At 42.6% G+C, this 13,622-nt stretch overlaps 1 long non-coding RNA gene across 1 annotated transcript in view; it reads left to right on the forward strand.

Annotated features, from left to right (window-relative positions):
* Window positions 1-13,622, forward strand: part of LOC117049538 — a 105,438-nt gene that overhangs the window by 69,012 nt on the left and 22,804 nt on the right. Inside the window, exon 2 of the long non-coding RNA XR_004427001.1 lies at window positions 6,616-6,701. This is a non-coding gene — a long non-coding RNA (uncharacterized LOC117049538). The remainder of the gene's footprint in view (window positions 1-6,615; window positions 6,702-13,622) is intronic.

Genomic DNA, 13,622 nt, shown 5'->3' on the forward strand with positions numbered 1-13,622 from the left:
AGTACTTTGGCAACAACAGATCAAACAATGTGAAACAAGATGTTCCTGGGACACCATTAAATGCTTGCATTAAATACTGGTGAAATATTTTGGCCAACCCACCCACCCACGATACTGTGTCGTTGCTGTATATTATTAATTAATAATATATGGCAAATTTAAATAAATCTGTCACAAGAGGGCCAATAGGAAGTTGATTTCCATACTGAAATTTCATCATGATCCAGGAAAAGTCCTAAAACAGATAACAGAATCAGTTGATCTGTGAGCACTTAGAAAAGGATGCTGTGATTATTAAGTCCCAGAATGCATTTCTCAAAAACAGTCATGTCAGACAAGTCAAATATATATATATATATATATATATATATATATATATTGGTAGAGTAATGAGTTTGGTGGATAAGGGGAATGCTGATTCCAGTAAGGGTTCTGACAAATTTCCCATGATATTCTTGTGGTAAAGGTAAAGGGCCCCTGACAGTTAAGTCCAGTCGCGAACGACTCTGGGGTTGCGGCGCTCATCTCGATTTACTGGCCGAGGGAGCCGACATTTGTCCACAGACAGTTTTTCCGGGTCATGTGGCCAGCATGACTAAGCTGCTTCTGGCGAAACCAGAGCAGCGCACGGAAACGCCGTTTCTACTTGCAATTTGATGTGCTTTCGAAATGCTAGATGGGCAGGAGCTGGGACCGAGCAATGGGAGCTTACCCTGTCACGGGGATTCAAACCGCCGACTATCCGATTGGCAAGCCCTAGGCTCAGTGGTTTAGACCACAGCGCCAGACTGGATGACGTAGCTTATAGGTAGGAAAACTAAGGCCCGGGGACCGGATCCGGCCCAATTGCCTTCTAAATCCAGCCCACAGTTGGTCCAGGAATCAGTGTGTGTTTACATGAGTAGAATGTGTGCTTTTATTTAAAATGCATCTCTGGGTTATTTGTGGGGCATAGGAATTCGTTCATTATTTTTTTTCAAAATATAGTCCTGCCCCCCACAAGGTCTGAGGGACAGGGGACCGGCCCCCTGCTGAAAAAGTTTGCTGACCCCTGATGTTGCTGTTCAATGGATTTGTAACTGGTTGAATGACTGGACTCAAAGAGTGCTCATTAATGGTTTCTCGTCATCCTGGAAAATCTGACAAGTGGGGTGCCGCAGGCTTCTGTCCTAGGTCCATTGCTGTTCAACGTCTTTATAAACGACTTGGATTAAAGAATTGAGGGGATGCTCATCCAATTTGCAGATGACACCAAACTGGGAGGGGTAGCCAATGCCATGGAGACATAATTGGGATTCACATTGACCTTAATAGATTGGAGAACTTACCCAAAACTTGCAAAATGAATTTCAGTAGGCACAAATGTAAGGATCTACACTTAGTAAGGGGCGCAGGTGGCTCTGTGGGTTAAACCACAGAGCCTAGGGCTTGTCTATCAGAAGGTCGGCGGTTCGAATCCCCACGACGGGGTGAGCTCCCGTTGCTCTGTCCCAGCTCCTGCCAACCTAGCAATTCGAAAGCACATCAAAATGCAAGTAGATAAATAGGTACCACTCTGGCGGGAAGGTAAACGGTGTTTCCATGCGCTGCTCTGGTTCGCCAGAAGCGGCTTAGTCATGCTGGCCACATGACCCGGAAGCTGTACGCGGCTCCTTCGGCCAGTAAGGCGAGATGAGCGCCACAACCCCAGAATCATCCGCGACTGGACCTAATGGTCAGGGGTCCCTTTACCTTTTTACACTTAGTAAGGAAAAACCAACTGTACAAATATAAGATGTGGGACTCCTGGCTTACCAATAGTACATGTGAAAATGATCTAGGGGTCTTAGTAGGCTCACGAGCTTAGCATGAATCAACAGTGTGATGGAGCAGCAAAAAAGCTAATGCTGTTCTATGCTACATCAACGGAAGTGTAGTGTTGAAATCCAGGGAAGAGTGGTACCGCCCTATTCTGTCTTGGTCAGACCACACCTGGGCACCACAATTTAAGAAGGATATTGACAAGTTGGAACATGTGCAGAGGAGGGCAACCAAGTTGATCAAGGGTCTGGAATCTAAGCCTCATCAGGAACAGTTGGGGGAGCTGCATATATTTAGTCTGGAAAATAGGAGACTGAGAGTAGATAGGGCAGCCGTCTTCAGATAACTGAAGGGGTGTCTCATGGAGGATGGAGCAAGCTTGGATGGTAGGACCCGAACCAATGGATCCAGCATACAAGAAAAGAGATTCTGACTAAACACCAGTGTAAGGTTCTCAGTCAGTTGCTCATGAGTAAGCAGCCAGGACTCCGCTGTTTCCTTTAAAGATTTTATTGTGCAAACTATGTACAGTGCAGAGCTAAAAAGTTCATGTCTGTATCAAGCGGTGTCAGAATCCCGGAATGGCGCCTTCCGGTTCTGAACCCAACAAAAGAGTTTTGGTATACGAAAACCCTGCCTTCCATCATTTCTTTTCACCCCACGATGTCTTTGGGGCGACGGAAATTGCGTTTCCCCTGTATCGCCCTTGGCACTAAGGGAGTGCTGGGTCTCTCTTGCATCCCCAGAGCCTCTACTCCCTTTCCCCTGTGAACTCTCCCTCTCCTCGCTGGACGTCTCAACGCTCCTTTCGCTACCAGAGGAGGTGCTGCTGGCAAGGTGGGACTGGGGCTCTCTGTAGCATCCGGAGAGCCCTTCCACCACCTTGCGCTGCATTGGGGACCGTTCTCTGACAACCAGGATGTACTTTCTGACAATAAGAGCTGTTCAACCGTGGAACCGTCTCTCTTGCGAGGCGATGGACTCTCCTTCCTTGAAGGTTTTTAAGCAGAGGTTAGATGGCCATCTGTCAGGGATGCTTTGGTTAGATTCCTGCATTGCAGGGGGTTGGACTCAATGACCCTCGGGATCCCTTCCAACGCTACAATTCTATGGCTATAAAAATTGGCTTAAGTAGATTGTTGCAGCGGTTGTACTGATCAGATGCTAACAGTCTCAAAAGCCCATTGTATGAATTCATTAAGTACTGTTAATGTACAATGCAGCACAGGATATTCAAGGCAGAGGCTGGGAGTGTTTATATAACAGTCTTTTATTAGCCAGAATAACATACAAGATATGTTTTAAGGTCGTAAGGTTCTGTTATTTCCTTGAAGACTGTCCTCTTCCTTTGCAAAAAGCAAAGAAGCAACCCCCGATAGGGGCACTGCATGTACAGAATGTTAATTTCAGCCTCAGTTTCACAAGCATTATTGAGCCTTCCCCCCTCCCTCTCTGCCCCCAGGCCTTAATTTGTTTGAGGGCTCAGCTAGTATTCATAAAGCAAAGAAAAAGAGTATAAGTAGCTCTAAAGGAAAGGGGAAAAAATCCATATTAGGGCAATATCCTTATTAGGCCAACCATACAAGTGTTCGAGTTCCCCAATACCCAGATTACCGGTAGATATTTAAGAAAATTGGCTGGGGGAGGGGAGAAGAAGGCTGCTAATGATAGCTGGATTTAGGAAGCCATCTCTCTCTCTTGTAACGGAAAACCCCAGGTGTGGAACTGCCTAGGCACCTGGCCCTTGGGGATAAGCCTACTGCGGGGGTCTGCAACCCGCGGCTCTGGAGCCGCATGTGGCTCTTTTGCACCTTTGCTGTGGCTCCGGGCAGGGCCGGTGCGTTTAGCGCCGAAATGTAGGGGGCGCCGCGCTGCGCTGCTGGCCTGCCTGCGCCCACTAACTTCTCTACCTTGCCGGCGGCTGTGCTGCTCATGCGTGCCTCGTTTCGTGCCAGCGTGTGCAATGAGAGAAGGGAGAAAGAGGTTTTTGTGCTGTTCATGGGGCAGAAGTATTCTGGGGGGTTGGATTTCCCCTTCTAGATTTGCAGCATCAGGCGTTCGGACGGTTCCTTTAATACAGTGCTTGTTGTTTGGCTGGGGGGGGAGCGTTTCGTGATATTTTGCCATCTTGCCTTCATTACCTGCTCTTCATTACCTGTCTAAATTGTGCTATGAGCTTCTGGGTGTTTATATTTTTGTGGGCCGCAATGGTTTTGCGGCTCCCAGGTTTTTTTTCCTCTTCAGAAACGGGTCCAAGTGGCTCTTTTTGTCTTAAAGGTTGCAGACCCCTGCTGCGGAGTTAAATAAAAGAAGCCCAGCCACTGGAGCAAAGGACAAAACAGGGTTTATTGCGCAATAGGTTACAGTAAAGCTGCACACCGAGAGCAACGTTACAAGAACTTTTAAAAACTCCTACCGTATCCCAGAATACCGTTTGGAAACGTCATTACTACATCGCTAAAACATCACCACTACATCACGAAAGGGGAGGGTTATACATGATTAACATATAGGAAAACAAGATTAACATATGGGGAAAACAGAGCAATATCAGGGAAAACAGAGCAATATCAGCTACCATCCCAAACATACCAAACAATCCATTGTATATAGCCAGGCCCTACGTTACAGCCGCATCTGTTCCAACTCTACTGACAGAGACTCTCACCTAAGAGATCTACAGCAAACCTTTTTAGAACTAAAATATCCACCTGATGAAGTTAAACAACAGATCGACAGAGCCAGACTGATACCCAGAGAGAACCTGCTGCAAGACACACCCAAAAAAGAAAATAACAGAACACCACTAGTCATCACATACAGCTCCCAAGTTAAAACAGTACAACGCATCATCAGAGATCTACAACCTCTCCTAGACAATGACAGTTCTCTTTCTCAAGCTCTGGGAGGAAGACCCTTCATCGCATACAAACAGCCACCCAATCTCAAACAGCTCCTCACCCACAATAATACAAAAACAGGACTCAACATGGACACTGGTACCAGAGCCTGCAATAAACCCAGATGCCAACTTTGCTGCCACATAAACCCGGATAACACCATTACTGGTCCCAACAACATCAAACACACCATCTCAGGACTATTTAATTGCTCATCTTCCAACATTGTGTATGCAATCAAATGCCAACAGTGCCCTTCAGCTCTCTATATTGGACAAACAGGCCAAACCCTACGCCAAAGGATAAATGGACATAAATCTGATATCAGGAATCACAAGACAGAGAAACCAGTAGGAGAACACTTCAATCTCCCAGGACATTCTATAAAAGATCTCAAAGTAGCTGTCTTAATACAAAGAAATTTCAGAAATAGACTGGAAAGAGAAGTGGCTGAATTGCAACTAATCACCAAACTTAAAACCATGGAGAAACCTGGTTTGAACAAAGACATTGGATTCTTATCTCATTATACATAACAAAGCCATCTTTAGCCATCTCACCCCTTGCCTTTCCCTGCAAGACTAATTGCAGCCGTTTAGAGTCGTCAACAGGTTTTCCACACTTATCAGCCTATCACCCATTCCCACCACCCTTCTGAGTAATACCCCTCCCCACTCCCCCACTATATTTAAGGATCTGGTGACTTCTGTTTCAGTGTATCTGAAGAAGTGTGCATGCACACGAAAGCTCATACCAGGAACAAACTCAGTTGGTCTCTAAGGTGCTAGAAAGAATTTTCGATTTTGTTTTGACTATGGCAGACCAACACGGCTACCCACCTGTAACAATATCAGGGAGATAGCCCTGAGCAAATGTGAATGGGTGTTAAGTATTGGCAAGGGTATCTAGAGCACTTATCTGGGAGAGAACAATGGGATTCCGGTTGAGGGATATTAGCCCAGTGGCTTCCTGAAGCACCCAGAGATTACCTGCTGAGGCATTTCCCTGTGTACGTGGTCTCTCGCCTACTGGATCATGGCAGAGAGATGGGTTCCCTTAAGGGCATCACTCCGTACCCCAATGAGTTTACTCGGGAGGAGACTTCGCTTAGATGACCTCCCCCCCCCCTGCAATTTCCGTAACACTCTGTATCTGGTAACTTGGATTTTGGGAAGAGCTTTTAGGCATTCAGATGAGATGCTTGCAGGTTTCATGACTGATCTTCCATGCACATTTACTGCAGCTAGCTTTTACTAGCCTCTATCCTTAGGCAATACAACTTTGCTAAGTGGAGAACAGGAAGAAAGAGAATCTGGGCAGCCCTTAGATAAAGAGAGGCGGACGGCAGCACAGGTTTTTAAAAGGGCCATTTTGATCACGGTTGCAGTTGTACTCACTCTTCACTCGACCGCTGCTAAGGAGCTACTCGGTGAACTCCTTTTAGATTTACCTTTCCCACTTTTCCATTTAACCCTCTTGGTTTATTGAACCGTGGCAATGTCTGATGACGTTATCCATAACCTCCGACATTCCTCAGATGAAAATGGGGACATTCTGTTCTACATCAGTAATAGTGACGATAATAATAGGGTGAAGCACAGAAGATGGCTGGCACCCATTTTGCGGGGAGACAGAGGAAGTAGATGGACCAATGTTTTGAAACCTCTTCAGCATTCACCCATTTTATTCTTTATTTTTGGGTAGGTAGTGCAACTACCCACACAGAACGACACTGAAAATCAGTTATTTGTGACAAATCTCTTTAGATTTTCCTCTTCAACTCAGCAGGAAACTGATATATTTCTTTCACAGTTAGCTCTTTAAATGCTTATTGTAGAATGTTTTCTTCGCCTCTATATAGTTAACGTTTTTTTTCCAATAATCCTAAAATTTGTACATTTTTCTTTCACCATAGATGCTGCAATTGCAAATCCAAAGACTGCACTCATCCCAAAAGAATGCCCAGAAGTTTTCGCGGCCAAAAGGAAGAAATCTGAGTAGGTAGGTACTGTGTCATGTTTCTGGAACATTCCATGGAAGAGCCCCTGCAGGCAAGGGAAGAGAGTAACAAAGAACAAGAGGAATTCCTTCAAAGCAGGTTGTGTGTAGGGAGGAAAGGAGGGAAATATGGAATTTATGCAGCCTAAGAAACCTAGCTCGGGTGTGCAGTGTTAAACCTGCATGGCTGCATAAGGAGCTTACAGATGAGCTGAGATTTAATAAGGGCATGTGTAAGAAATTGGAAAAAAGGGGAAATCACAAAGGAGGAGTATACACAAGTAGCCAACAGTTGCAGGGTAAAGGTCTGGCTGGCTAAAGCTCGGGAAGAGCTCAGGCTTGCAAGAGAAGTCAAAAATAATAATAGAGGTTTATTTGGCTGTGTCTGAAGTAATTCTGGGCTGCATCAATAGGAGTATAGCATCTAGATCAAGGGAAGTAATAGTACCACTGTATTCCGCTCTGGTCAGACCTCACCTGGAATACTGTGTCCAGTTCTGGGCACCACAGATCAAGAAGGATACTGACAAGCTGGAACGTGTCCAGAGGAGGGCAACCAAAATGATCAAAGGCCTGGAAACAATGCCTTATGGGGAACGGCTTAGGGAGCTGGGTATGTTTAGCCTGGAGAAGAGAAGGTTAAGGGGTGATATGATAGCCATGCTCAAATATATAAAAGGATGTCATATAGAGAAGGGAGAAAGGTTGTTTTCTGCTGCTCCAGAGAAGCGGACACGGAGCAATGGATTCAAACTACAAGAAGATTCCACCTAAACATTACGAAGAACTTCCTGACAGTGAGAGCTGTTGGACAGTGGAATTTGCTGCCAAGGAGTGTGGTGGAGTCTCCCTCTTTGGAGGTCTTTAAGCGGAGGCTTGACAACCATCTGTCAGGAATGCTTTGATGGTGTTTCCTGCTTGGCAGGGGGTTGGACTGGATGGCCCTTGGGGTCTCTTCCAACTCGATGATTCTGTGATTCTATTGGGTAACAGAGAGAAGGTGGAACTGCTCGCCACCTACTTTGCCTCTGTCTTCACCCAAAAGGAAAGCAATGCTCAACCCGGAGATAACAGAATAAATGATGCAGTGAGGGAGCTGGTAAGGTAACACCTAGCTAAGTTTTCATTAAAATAAAATAAAATAAAATAAAAAGGACCTGAGGAAATGAATGCTGCTGTTCACCTGTGTTTAGTTTGGAGCGGGTCTGTGAGACAAGGTTTTCAGTGTGACAACATGAGAGTGCTTCAGAAATAATGATTCGTTTTCTAAACAGCAGCTATCTTTACTAAAATAGCCTCAATGTAAAAAGTGGCCCTGTGTGACTTCCACAGCCTGTTGGTAGCACTGTTTAAAATGATGCTGTTCAGAACGTAGTACGGTGTGAGCAAGAGACATACTATACAAATGGAAATAACCTGCCAGAACAGTGATCCTGAAAACATAGCCTCATAGTTCTTTCTGTACTGTCACCAAACTGTAAGTGGAATAAAACAAATCTCGTGGATTTAAAAGGTCTGGGTTGCTCCTTGATATTTTCCTCATCTTTACTTGTCAGTTTCCCCCGGCTTTTTTCTAAAACCTTTCCTATATACCAGCATCATTCTTAAAGCCAACACATTGCATTACTGCCCGTGCAGGACAGATGAGATTATCTCTCACAATTTCATACCAAAAAAAGAGAGTAGTTTTCCGTTGTTCAGACCATTAATCTTCCCCTTGTTTTCGATGTCTGTTCTAGAAATATTAGCTCACTCTTTGTTTTCATTCACTTGACACATAAACACACCTTTGTGTATAATTTGCTTTCCTATAATCAAGAAATCCATCTCAAATCTAGACCACTTTTATGTTAGGAGTGGCATTTGCCACTTCCAGGAATCTTTGTCTCTTTGCAAGTGATGTCGCATTTTAAGCCCTTTGACAGAGCCAGCTCTTTCCATTTGCTGGCTGACAGCTCCTCCAGTTCCAGATGTCGCAGACAGATGTGGATTGCAGAACTGAGACCATTGCAAGGAAGAATTCTGCCATCCTCCACAGACATGGCCATTGTTATTTTGTATATGAGCTTAAAGCCGCAATAAACCTAAGTAAGTAAGTAGGCCAGCGACAAGAGATACGCAGCACACACTTTCTGTAAATGTTGTCCAAGGACCACTTCCAACCACAAGGTTCCATGTGAATCTGCCACATACATTGGTATGAGCTTTCGTGTGCATGCACACTTCTTTAGATACACTGAAACAGAAGTCACCAGACCCTTATATATAGTGAGAGAGTGAGGAGGGGTGTTACTCAGAAGGGTGGTGGGAATGGGTGATTGGTGTGGAAAACCTGTTGACGACTGCAGTTAGTCTTAAGGGAAAAGCAACGGGTGAGATGGCTAAAGATAGCTTTGTCATGTATAATGAGATAAGAATCCAATGTCTTTGTTCAGACCAGGTCTCTCCATGGTTTTAAGTTTTGATTCTTATCTCATTGTACATGACAAAGCTATCTTTAGCCATCTCACCCCTTGCTTTTCCCTTAAGACTAATTGCAGTCGTCAACAGGTTTTCCACACCCATCAGCCAAACCCCCATTCCCACCACCCTTCTGAGTAATACCCCTCCTCACTCTCTCACTATATATAAGGGTCTGGTGACTTCTGCTTCAGTGTATCTGAAGAAGTGTGCATGCACCCGAAAGCTCATACCAAGAACAAGCTTAGTTGGTCTCCAAGGTGCTACTGGAAGGATTTTTTTACTTTTTTACTTTATATTTTGTTTTGACTATGGCAGACCAACACGGCTACCTACCTGTAACTGCCACATACATTGTTTATGTCATATATATATACTGCTTGGTTGCAGGAAACCTCAAAGTGGTTTAGAGAACACAACTCAACTGCTGATGGGGAAATGCTGTTATTGTTCTGCGCCAACATTAACGAAGAGTTTAAGCAAATGCAGGGCCAAATGCGGACAATTCAAACAAGAAAGAAAAGTGGGAGGCATCTAAAGAAATTGGTGTGGCTGCATAAGGAGCTTATGGATAAATTGAGATTTAAGAAGGGCATATATGAGAAATGGAAGAAAGGAGAAATCACAAAGGATATCACAAAAGAAAAGCAGTGCCCAACATGATGATAACAGAATAAACAATGCAAGGAGGAACCTGCAGCCCAAGATAAGAAAAGAAGCAGTAAGGGAACACCCAGCTACTTTGAATGAATTCAAACCTCCAGAGTCTGATGAGCTGCACCTAAAGTAGCCTGCAGATGTAAACTCAGAGCCTCTCTCTATAATCTTTGAGAATTCTTGGAGAACAGGTGATAGACTGGAGACAGGCAAATGTTGTTTCCATCTTCAAAAAAGGGGAAAAGAAGACTCAGATATCTACCGACCGGTGAGCTTGACATCGATAACAGAAAAGGTCATCGAACAGATAATTCAATAGGTGGTCTGTGAGCACTTGGAAAAAAATGCTGTGATTACTGAGACCCAGCATGGGTTTCTCAAAAACAAGTCATGCCAGACAAATTTCATTTCTTTTTCTCATTTCCTGCACCTAGTGGCCTCCTACTCTGCCACATGCCTGCTGTGCACACACCTACCTGCTGTCATGTGTCCTCTCACAGTTGCTTGTGAACCTAGGAAGCATGCATGTGGGTGGCACATAGCAGAGTAGGATATGGTGGTGATGGGGGACATTTTCTGACTTGCCTCTAGTGGTAAAACATCTTGGGCTGGCCCTGATCCACTCATCTCCCTCCCTCCCTCCCTCTCAATATTTATGACCATGGGATCTCACCCCCTAGTTCTTTAAGCTTTTTGAAATCAGCCTTCTTAAAGTCCAGAGTGCACATCTGAGTACACTCAGCTTGCCCTTTCCTCTGTAGAATGAATCTCAAGAGGACATACCGGTAATCACTTCCTGCCAAGGTTCCCACTATTTCCACCTCACTGATCAGTTCTTTCCTATTGATGAGCATCCAAGATAATCAATCCACTTGATTATTTCACTTTCTGGGGATTGAAATTATCAGAATGGCAGTTGAGAAATTTGTTAGGCTTCACATTCTTGGCAGAGTTTGAGAGCCAACAGATATCAGGGTAGTTGAAGTGAAGTCCCCCATGACTACTGTATCTCTCCTTTTTGAACATTTGGTAATCTGCTCAAGGGTGGCAGCCATACTTCCATAATGAAGTCACTGTTGTTTCCTTCCCTTACAATTTTTACCCCAATGCTCTGTGTTCCATGCTGCAAACCATGGATCTCTACATATGTGTACACATCCTTCCTGTTTGGCCTATACCTTCTGAATAGATTATACTGCTCGGTTACTACCTTCCAGTCATGTGTCTTATCCCACCAGGTTTGTAATGCCTACTAGATCATATTTGCCATCCTGTGTTCAAGAGATCAAGTTTGTCTTGCTTATTTCCCATGCTTTGTGCATTAGTATAGAGACAACTGAAACAATGTGTCATTCCTTCCAGCTGTTTCCTTCTTGTTTTTCCCTGCCCATTAGTAGGTTCCTTTAGCAAGACCTCAGTTTCCAGTACATCAGTGAAGTTATTGCCCCCAGTACTTAGTGTCCCCCTGTGCTCTGAAATATTGTTTTATTGTCTTTCATCTCCAGGAGTTGCCTCCTCAAAGATAAACTATTTTTTCAAATTATTTCTAGCTTTGCAATTTTGAGAATTTACCCCAATTAGCTTTTGCAATCTTTGGGTAAATACTTCAGGTTTGAATCTGTGGGTAAAGTTTGTGGAATGCCATTTCCCCCTTGTGCTTCAAATTCAGGGTTTATGAAAACCAGGCTATTGTGAAGAATAGCTATATTTTATCAACTTTTAATGTGTTCTTTAAAAACACTGATCTACAGAAAGGTCAACAATGTTTGATAGCAGAATCTTAAAAGAAAAGAGTGTTATCCCAAGGTAGTTAACACAAAAAAACTGAACCCTCTTTGTGTTTTATAGTTTAAACTGAAGAAATTATACAGTTAAGGAATGCATTAATCCAATTTTCTATCAGATGGTTGTTGATTAACATCGACCCATTATTCCAGTAGTAACTGAAAGACGAATGGGGCACTCTCTTGAAAGAATTAAATAGATGTGATATATTTTAATCTCCAGAAAGGATTAGATAGATTAGAGAACATTGGTTCTTCCCTCTAGCTGGCTCTACTGCTCTTCAGAAGTTGATAAGGTATCATTGAAATAACACATAATATTGAATTCACACTTTATAAACTGAGATTGCACATTAGCGGGAATGGATTTGAATAACATTTAATCCATCTCTTTTGTCACATGTAGTAATAATAATAGTAATAGTAATAATAGTAGTAATAATAATTTTATTATTTATAATCCCACCCATCTGGCTGGGTTTCTCCAGCCACTCTGGGTGGCTTATAGCATATATAAAAACACAATAAAAATCAAACATTAAAAAACAGAGTATCTTATACATATTATTTGATTTATGGTAGAATAATAATAATAATAATAATAATAATAATAATAATAATAATAATAATAAAACAGTTTACAGTTATACCCAAATTAAACAACTGCCAACCCCAACTAAACATTTAACCAACCCCAACCCAACAAAAACAAAACAGAGGAACCAAAATTAAAACCATTTAGAACACTTTAGCCAGTTGCCTCAACCCAAGATTTGTTCTAGCAATGTCCCAGTGGCCTCCCAGGAGCCTCTTTTAGCTGTCCAAGGTGAGTCTGGGCCCTGACCCTTAGGCCAGGTGGAAACAAGACTTGCAGCAGGGAGCGATCTTCCTTCCAGCTTTCTTTTTTTTATAAAGATTTTATTATTTTCTACATTAAACAACAAATACATCAAACAAATAAACAAAAACAATTGACAAAAGATAAAAAGGAAAAACACATCAAACACATTAAAACAACATAAGAAATAACAAAAAGAATAACCTATACATACCTAAACAGGAACATTGAAAAAATCATTGTTTAATTCTAATTTCCAATCTTCTTTAGGGGACTTCCCCCGTTCTCTCAACTGCGTTCAATATCAATATACTTTGGTAACTTTGTAACTATTTTCTTAACATTCACCACTATTCTTAATAATCATAAAGATACTAACTAACCATATATAATTCATTACTCAAACAGCATATCCTTAAGCATTTCTAAATATTCTAAACCATTCATAACATTACTTCTTATATACTATTTTCATCTAACATCAACTAGCTAAAGCCAATTAAACAAACCAGTTCTGCTTCAAATATCTAACTTTTCATGATTTTTTAAATAGTCCTTAAATTTCTTCCAATCCTGTTGCACCTTCTCCTCCCTCTGGTCTCGGAGTCTCGCGGTCAGTTCAGCGAGTTCCATAAAGTCCATTAGCTTCATCTGCCATTCTTCCACTGTCGGGATCTCTTCACCTTTCCAGTTTCTTGCAAGTAAAATTCTAGCAGCTGTTGTGGCATACATAAAGAACACTCTATCCTGACTGGATATCTCATGATTGGTCATGCTCAAAAGGCAGGCCTCTGGTTTCTTACTAAAAGTAATTTTCATTACCTTCTTGAGTTCATTATAAATCTTCTCCCAGAAAGCCTTAACCTTTGGGCATGTCCACCACATATGATAAAAGGTACCTTCCATATTTTTGCAATTCCAACACATATTACTTGTAACATCTTCCTTCCAGCTTTCATGGCAGCAGGATGGCATAGTGAGACACCATCTGCATTAACTTTAATAACAGAAATACACTCAAGGGCATCACAGCTGTGCCTTACAATGATAAGATAAGATAAGATAAGATAAGATGATAAGATAAGATATAGGATAGGATAAGATAAGATAAGATATTCTCCATCCCACTAACACATTTAAAAGGCTGTAGAACGTTAATCATCCAAATGGCTGCTTGAAGAGAAA

This window comes from Lacerta agilis, chromosome 7 (genome assembly GCF_009819535.1).
Source record: "Lacerta agilis isolate rLacAgi1 chromosome 7, rLacAgi1.pri, whole genome shotgun sequence".
Classification (NCBI taxonomy): domain Eukaryota; kingdom Metazoa; phylum Chordata; class Lepidosauria; order Squamata; family Lacertidae; genus Lacerta; species Lacerta agilis.